The following is a 9,604-nucleotide window of genomic DNA, read 5'->3' as shown; positions in this document are numbered from 1 at the left end:
ACTATTGCATCCCAACCAACCATTGTCCCGTCTTATGTGTGTTAACACTACGCTCAATGCTGGATTCACCAAGCGCATACGGAGTCAGGCAACTTGACTTGGATGGTTGCCACCCTGACTCATACAGTTGCCACCTTGTTCACGATACAATCTAAATCAAGAAAATCAGAACTCACCTCTCTAACCACACTGCCTTCGCTCGTTGAGATTACGTCCCTCGTCAAAATCGACATTATTCTCAGAAGGGTTTTTGCTATGTCACCGTTGTTTCCCATAACAAAATACTTAAATGGACATCCTTGGCAGCTATTGGACCTTTTCCTTATTTTATTTTTTTCAAGATCTCCATGTCAATGGAAATATGTTTCCTAGTGAGAACTATGTGAAACATCAAGAGACATCAAGATCTAAGTGTAAAACTCTTAATATTCTAAGGGCTCATTCTGTCAAGTTGGAATAACATATTATTCATGGATAATTAAACGTCCTCAGAATTGAACCCAATCATCATTAACAAATTGACAATTAACTTCTTAAATGCCATTCGTTTATGTATACAATGTACCATTCAATAACATCCAAATACGAATCAAATCTTACAACCATTTTTGGGTTTTGAATCACAACATATTCTCAGCTCTTGAGTTTGATTCACTCTACGGGTGAGCCAAAATTAAGATTTGAATCCGTTTTAATCTTTTATGTCATCCAGTTTCAAGATTTCCCGTACTCACTGAAACTCTGTAAAACCTCTATTTGACTACCTTAAATAATCGTTGACATATGATCTGACTTTTAGATATATTCTCTACGAGTTTTTAAGGGACTCAATTGCAGTTAGTCTGATTCTTGTAACATACATTAATGGTGGTCGTTCAATACAGTTGGAGCTAAGTGATTCTGATAGCTTGGCTATGAATAGATTTCTCTCTCTATCTTAGTTCTAGCTAATAGTGGTATCAGAGCTCTTCGATTCCCACCTTAATTGGCGGCTAATCACTATAGTGATTCTGTAAGTTCCACATTAGTTGAGGAGCAGAACAAGTCTTTCGTATAAGAGATTTAAACATTCTCCATCAGGAAACGGTTTGTTTGGCCAGGCAAGTAATTTGTCAAGTGAAACAAAGTCTTCCTTATAAGGGGTTCAAACATTCTCTATCGGGATGCGTTTTGTTTGGGCGAGTAACTCGTCAGGTGAAAACAAAACCACGAGTTCCTGGATATGGCAATATCATAATATGGTTTACTTGGAATGCTATGGAAATGGTATCAGAGCTCCTTAAGAGAATACGGGGGGGGGGGGGGGGGGGAGATCTAAGTCCCACATCGGTTGAGAAGGAGAATGAAGGCTTCTTTGTAAGGGAGCTGGAAACCTTCTATATTGCGTGTTGCCAAGGTGAACAATTCGTGGAGTGAAAACTAAACCGTGAGTTATTTGATGTGCAATCCATCGGGGACAAAACGGACAACATCTTGGTACGGTTACTTCGGCTACTACAATTATTTCATCTCAATTTCAACTTAGAATCATCTGAAATTCTAGTAAATACCTGAAAACTATAATGATGGTCATTTAATACACTTGTAGATTATCAAATTCGATAACTTTGGACATAATGGATTTCACTTTCTATCTCAATTCAGGCTAACACTAACATTCTCCAATTGTCGAGACTTTATAAAGCATTGATCTATGGTTGTAGGCCAATTTACAAGTTAAATATTAATTCATCAATTATTCTAAACATAAAAAGCAATAAGCACCAAACATATGAGCCATCATTAGAATACTTTGTAGACAACATTGGACAGTTATTATAGCATACTTTTAAGTCTTTAATTGATCGAAAAAACACACCTTGTATTACAGAATACATAGATAACACAACATTCTAATATACATACATACATACATACATAGAAATCAAATGTACCTAGTGTTTGATTTGTGGGACGTTCTATACACGACTGGTTCGACTACTTTAACAGATTTGAAACTATGGTTGTAGGCCAATTTACAAGCTAAATATCAATTCATCAATTATTCTAAACATAAAAAGCAATAAGCACCAAACATATGAGCCATCATTAGAATACTTTGTAGACAACATTGGACAGTTATTATAACATCCTTTTAAGTCTTTAATTGATTGAAAAAACACACCTTGTATTACAGAATACATAGATAACACAACATTCTAATATACATACATACATACATACATACATACATACATAGAAATCAAATGTACCTAGTGTTTGATTTGTGGGACGTTCTATACACGACTGGTTCGACTACTTTAACAGATTTGAAACTATGGTTGTAGGCCAATTTACAAGCTAAATATCAATTCATCAATTATTCTAAACATAAAAAGCAATAAGCACCAAACATATGAGCCATCATTTGAATACTTTGTAGACAACATTGGACAGTTATTATAGCATACTTTTAAGTCTTTAATTGATTAAAAAAACACACCTTGTATTACAGAATACATAGATAACACAACATTCTAATATACATACATACATACATACATACATAGAAATCAAATGTACCTAGTGTTTGATTTGTGGGACGTTCTATACACGACTGGTTCGACTACTTTAACAGATTTGAAACTATGGTTGTAGGCCAATTTACAAGCTAAATATCAATTCATCAATTATTCTAAACATAAAAAGCAATAAGCACCAAACATAAGAGCCATCATTTGAATTCTTTGTAGACAACATTGGACAGTTATTATAGCATACTTTTAAGTCTTTAATTGATTGAAAAAACACACCTTGTATTACATAATACATAGATAACACAACATTCTAATATACATACATACATACATACATAGAAATAAAATGTACCTAGTGTTTGATTTGTGGGACGTTCTATACACGACTGGTTCGACTACTTTAACAGATTTGAAACTATGGTTGTAGGCCAATTTACAAGCTAAATATCCATTCATCAATTATTCTAAACATAAAAAGCAATAAGCACCAAACATATGAGCCATCATTTGAATACTTTGTAGACAACATTGGACAGTTATTATAGCATACTTTTAAGTCTTTAATTGATTGAAAAAACACACCTTGTATTACATAATACATAGATAACACAACATTCTAATATACATACATACATACATACATAGAAATCAAATGTACCTAGTGTTTGATTTGTGGGACGTTCTATACACGACTGGTTCGACTACTTTAACAGATTTGAAACTATTGCATCCCAACAAACCATTATCCCGTTTTTTATGCGACTTAACACTCACACACCTTGACTCGGCCGGTTCCCACTCGGTTGTCGATACATTCTCTATCTCAAACAAATCAGAACTTGCATCACTCGCCGCATCATCAAAAACTACACTCTCTTCACTCGTTGGAATCGCGTCCCAACTCAAAAACGACATTTTTCTCAATAAGGTTTTTGTTATGTCATATTTGTTTATAGTACCGGAACCAAATACTTCAATGGACATCCTTGGTAGCTCTTGGATCTTTTCTTTATTGTTTGCCAACATCTCCATGGTAGGATTGATTAATATTGGGAATGTGAACTGATCCTCTTTTTTGATGCTTTGTTGGACGTAAACAGCTTTCTTGTTAGAACAAGGACCATGGAACCACCTCTTACCGCTAGAAGACTTTCCTAATGCCCCGCGGTTGTTGCTATAACTTCTTGTGAATCTTTCACTAGCATCAAACATGACACCTTCAATGGGCTTTAGGTAACATGAGAACGAAGCTACTCGAAGATCATTAATGGTGTTTTCGGTTTCCATGTTGTAAGAAAGTTATAGAAATGGATAACTTAAGCTTGCATAGATGTTGGTTTGAGTTGTTTTCTTTTAAAGGCAAAAAGAAGCATTAAAGGGTAGTTGTGATGGGTCCGGTGCGTATTTGTGGCTCGAATTTTGCTGGTAGTTTTTTTATAAACGTGACAGTGTTTGAAATTAAGCGTGTTGCAAATGGGTCCATCCAGGATATATGGCTCGAGACATTGGACTGGACCATGAGGACTAAGTGAGGTTTTATTCGTTAGTTGCTACTCACAAATTTGGAAATAAATATCTAAGAATTAATTCGTATTCGTGACTTGTATATGATTTAGCAACTATGATCTGTTTTGTTGGCTAAAATAAGTACACTAGAACTGCAACTAGATAGTTACAAAAGAAAACAACAAAAACCTTCATTTCAGAATATATTAATAACATGATTTAACTAATATATATATAAAATAACCAAGTATGGTGATAAATAATAGATATGTTAACATGATTGAAGAACTTTTATAAAACTAATCGTCCAGTTTTTTAATTTGAGAGTTAAGGATTGTGTAAACATTTGATTAGTGATGTTTTCCTTTTAATGATTATTTTCATGATTTTTACAAAAATAGAGTAATTGTTCGTGTTATAGAAGCACGCTCAGCCGTTTGACCTATCCTTCCACACAAATGTCCTCCTCTCCTCTCTCCTCCTAGAGTCCGAGATCCTCAAACTCTCCTATTCAACCGCTTTGAAAAATAATGTGATCTTAGCTAAAATTCTAGCATCTCCGAGACTCCGAATGTTTGATAATAATCCATGAGCCCACTTGTTACTACTTAAGGACATGTTTATTAAGATGAAAACATTTGGAAAAGATGTCACCGGTCAAAGTTACCTAAGGGAAGCAGGGGATCTCGACAACATACATCTGATGTTATGTTCCTCAACTTTAGATCTTTCGCTTTCAATATACATTATTATTATCAACACTGACAATCAACACAATATCACCATTTCTTATTTTCTAAAAAGGAGGCGGAAATAAGACAAGAGGAGTTTAATCAAGAAGAAATCCCTATCCTCAAAACCATTTTTCTAGAAAGACTTATAATGTTAACTTAATAAACCACAAATAACATAAAATTATACAAAAACAAAAAAAAAAGTTTCAATTAACAAAAAGATTCAAATGAAAACCATTAAATAGTTCACATATGAGTCATTTTTAAGGATGTGACATAATTTAATGGAATACTACTTAGATCCGACACATTTATATCATTTCAACTTCATTAATGTATTAGTGTTCCTAGTATCATTCTACTATTGCAAACATAAGAACATATGATCATAGTTTAAAACCCAATTCAAACAGGTCCAACAGATGTCACAAGCAAAAACAAAACTGTTTTTACATATAACTAGACATCCATGGATTCAAAAACTCTCATATCAACCCTAAATTAAACCTACCACTAACTTAAATAATTTGGTAAAAGTAATCAAGATCAAAACAAACAATATTTTAAAACAAATATCATCCTACACCATAATCATCTGGAAGATGTGGAGTTATTTTCACCTGCAACCCAATATTGTTTAACAGCAAACAATATCTTCTCAGGAACAAGCGGTCCATCTTCATGATCCACCATTTTCGTGTCCCATCTCATTCCAGAAACGATTCTTTTCACCTTCATAACCTCTTTTTCAATGTCACGTATTATTACTGTGCCTTCGGGCCGTAAAATTCTGTCCATTTCTAAAAGAATATCCTCATAACTACACCTGCACGCATGCCCACATGAAAAGAACATTCAGATTACAAAAAGTTTAGATTTTTAAGATAAACGAGTTTTGGTTATTGAACTTGATGCATAAATATAAACACAAACTTACTTGTCTTTGTACAAGCTGAAAAGACCGTTTGCGTGTATTAGGTCATAAGTCCTCGGGTATGTTGAGAAGGCTTCACACCTTAAAGAAAAGATAAAAAAAAAGTTACTTTAGATAAAACGTGGGAATATAAATGCAATACCGATGATCTTAAATGACACTTTTGTCCTAGATTATTCATTTTTACAAAAAGATAGTTTCTTTTTGGCATTTTTGAAAAAGATAGGTGGTGTATATATACCTGTTTCTGTAATTAGGCCATTGTCTTAAAAAAAATATAGGAATGATTAGGCTTATAAACGAACCAAACGTTCAGTCGTCCGTGAACCGTGCGGCGGGAAATTCACTTATCTCAGTTTAATTTATAAACGAATAAACATGAACACATCATTTACGTTTATTAATGTTCAAAAGTTTACGATTATTTAAGTTCGTTCGTTGACATTCCTTAATATCTATTTAAACTGTTTAGGCCCATTACAATTTAGTTTAGTTTTAATAATCTTTTAAGCTTAACGCATCACCATTCACGTTTACTTTCAATTGGTTTTAGGCTTTTAGCTCAGTTATGTTCGCCCATATGTATTCGTTCATGAACCGTTTGTTTATACTGTTAGCGAACGAACATAAACGGACATGAACACACTCATTTTCTTAACTAACAAACACGAACAAGAAAACCCTGTTCGTTTAACTGTACATGTTCAATCTTTTGGTCGGTTAAAGTTAAACGAACGAGCACGTACACGCTCCGTTCGTGTTTTTTATCATTTCGTTTACAGGCCTAGGAAGGATTCTAGTGTTGACATATGTCCTGGTGCACAAGAAAAATAATAACACTTTTCAACACTTAAGCATCAGTGTCAAAACTTGTGCATCAGGACCCGTCAGCACTACAAGGATAAAAGAACTTTTACCAATCATGGTAGATGCCAATCAGACCGCGCTCAAAAACCACACCAAGAGTGTCTTTCTTAGAAATTGTTGGCATCACGTTCATGACCCACGATTTTGGAGACTCAATTGCAGCAGCGAAGCTTCCCAGACCTGCGTTCATATCCATAATATTACGATAACGCCCTGAGTCAATAATCTTATTCACCCTCTTGTAAGCATTCAAATGCTTCTGCCACAATTTGTTGTCTTCTAGAAAATTCTCAACAGATACTCCAGGAATAAAACCACTAGTAATCCTAGGTGGAACATCGTTTAATCTCTCAGGAAACGGTTTTAATTCACCACCAGAAACATCATCTGAGTTGTTTGTTTCAGGGTAAGGTGTCACACAAGCTTCCATCTCCTTATACCTACACACATGCACAACACATGTTTAAAATTTGATCGTTGAAGTTGATAATTATATACATAATGACATATATTCATATTATATACCGACATCATCTGCATTTTTTGATTTACATATGGTAGCACGAGAGTCACGTTCTTGGCAATAGGATTTATTGACTCGTTTCCTCCAAATTGCGGTTTCGCCCTTTTCATATTTCTTTTCCCAACAAAGAAGTTTAGCGGTTTCCTCAATATTCCTCTGTTCTTGTTCAAGTTCATCTTTAGACCGTTGCCATGATTTATAATTAGCCCTCCAGTTAATCGGTGGCCCGGAAAGAACCCAATAGCCACCTGGTCTCAAGACTCTGTCAACTTCCATCATGTACTTTCCACCTAAGAAAAGTTTCAAACTTTAAGTTATTTATATGTCACGTAAGTTTATAGAAAATCACCAAAATAGGCATTTTGACCGATTTTCTTTGCAAAACAGACACCGACTTTTAGCCCTTTAAAAAAGACATCCAAAACCAACTACACATAAGCACGGCCAGCTAAAGAGGCTAGTTTTTAGACGGCACAAAAACTCTTGAAAAGTACTACGGGGTCCATGAAAACAACCAATCAAATCACTACACGTGTAAATGTCAGTTGGCGGCTAAATTTTAGCTTACCTTCACACGCGCATTGATTTGATTTATTTTTTTCGCGAACTTGTAGTACTTTTCAAGGTCTTTAGTGCAGCTGAAAACAAGCCTTTTTAGCCAACTGTGATTATTTGGCGTTGCCTAATTTCTTGGTTTTGAATATATCATTTTTTAAAAGGGATAAAAGTCAATGTCTATTTCTGCAATAAGTAGGTCAAAATGTCTTTTTTGGTGAGTTTCCTGTAAGCTTATACAATACTTAAACAAAAGATTTAAGTTTATGAAGTTACTGTTTCCGCCCCATGGTATCAAGCACCTAGAACAATGAGCCATGTCAAATGATCTAGAAGGGTATGGAAGCTTTATAGTTCCAAGAACACCAATAATTGCTGGAACACCTCTTTCAAGTGCAAATTGAACTTGTGCTTCATGTGAGTCTCTTGGTGCAAAAGACATGGCTATTACATACTTTTTGAATAAATACGCGCCCCAACTTGCAACCTACGTGATAATTCAAACTTCAACCAACAATTTCAAGAATTCAAAGCCAATGATGTAACAAAAATTGAAACTTTAACAAACAGTTTGATGAATTCAAAGCCAATAATGTAAACAAAATTGAAACTTTAACAAACAATTTGATGATTTAAAGCCAATAATGTAACTAAATTTGAACTTTAAACAATTGGATGAATTCAAAAGCGAATGGTACTTTAACAAACAACTTACACCACAGCCAGTGTCCAATGCAGTTCTAACCATCCCATTATTAATTGGGATAACAGAAGCTAACTGATCAATATACGCATCAGCCCCACGAGGAAACTGTGTCCCGCCACCTGGAAACCTAAAAACATTTCCTTCATATTGGATCCAGTTTTGAATCGCCTTTTCAACCGTCAAGCTTTTGTACGGTGCGTTTGCAAACGGGACGAAATCACGGCTTTTGGGCCATGGGAAAGGTGTCACATACCCTTTCGGGGCGGGGATAAGACAGTGTAATTTCTCATTTTCAGGCGGACAATGCCTTTCCCTGTAATTCATGTTTTCTCTCGGGAATGTCATTGCACGCATTTGATCATGACACGGTGTGTAGTCAACAAACCGGTCATCACACGGTGGGAAAACCTTAGCATCTGATTGTAAATCATTGGCCTTCTTCTCCACATTTAGATTTGAAAGAACACTGCAATCGGCAGTCTTCGTTACTTCTTGAGCTATGCTGTCTCCCTTACCAAAACCGCTCCGTTGCCACGCACCGAGCAAGTAAAAAAAACAGCATAAACCTACTATTAAAAATATAGAAAACGATACCTTAGTTCTATTATCTCCTGGATTTCCTTTAGTTGCCATTAGTCACCTGCAATATTTGTTAAAGATATCACAATATTTTCATTATCAAATATGCCAAATCAACTAAAAAATTTTTTACTTTTGTAACAAACAATGAAATGCCAATATGTATTGAAGAAATCATAATCTTTTTATAATCAAATATGCCAAATCAAATGAAAAATAACTGCTTTTGAAACAAACAATGATTATAAAGTAAAATGATAAAAAAAATAATCTAACACTAGGCATTTCATCAAACACTTAATATGCGTGATGTAATGAGTAGCTTATAAGTTATAAGTACAGATCTTGAGTTCTGGGCATTCAATAAAGTTAATCAAGATATTAATAAACATTTGAATCGACTAAAAAGCTGATGAAGAATCTTACGGATCTTGAAGACGATGATGATTTGATCGGAATTCAGAACATGGTCGGTAAAGTATGTATGTATGTATGTATGTATGTATGTACGTGTTTTCAACTGTTGAATAAATGAAGCAGAATATAGGTATTTGACGATGATTGTGACTACGATAGCCGTCAATCAGGTGATGATGACGGGTCACCATTTTCTTCAATTCCGGGTCACATATATCATTTCTTTGACTAAAGGGATCTTTGTCGGGAACAACACTTAAAAGTTGT

General features: G+C 34.7%; 1 pseudogene across 1 annotated transcript; it reads right to left on the bottom strand.

The window, feature by feature from the left end:
• Window positions 1-5,285: 5,285 nt before the first annotated feature.
• Window positions 5,286-9,361, bottom strand: LOC143559122 (putative methyltransferase PMT2; annotated as a pseudogene). The gene is made up of 7 exons (XR_013139878.1): window positions 9,347-9,361; window positions 8,351-8,981; window positions 7,912-8,122; window positions 7,064-7,370; window positions 6,608-6,997; window positions 5,694-5,771; window positions 5,286-5,582 (listed from the first exon to the last, which is right to left on the bottom strand). The product of XR_013139878.1 is annotated as a putative methyltransferase PMT2 (transcript).
• Between the last annotated feature and the right edge of the window lie 243 nt (window positions 9,362-9,604).

This window comes from Bidens hawaiensis, unplaced genomic scaffold, assembly GCF_021521415.1.
Source record: "Bidens hawaiensis isolate Kalapana, Puna unplaced genomic scaffold, B.hawaiensis_p1.1 tig00019700_1, whole genome shotgun sequence".
In the NCBI taxonomy this organism is placed as follows: Eukaryota; Viridiplantae; Streptophyta; class Magnoliopsida; order Asterales; family Asteraceae; genus Bidens; species Bidens hawaiensis.
Note: the sequence above shows the minus strand (reverse complement) of the source record. Positions and strands in the feature narration are given on the sequence as shown.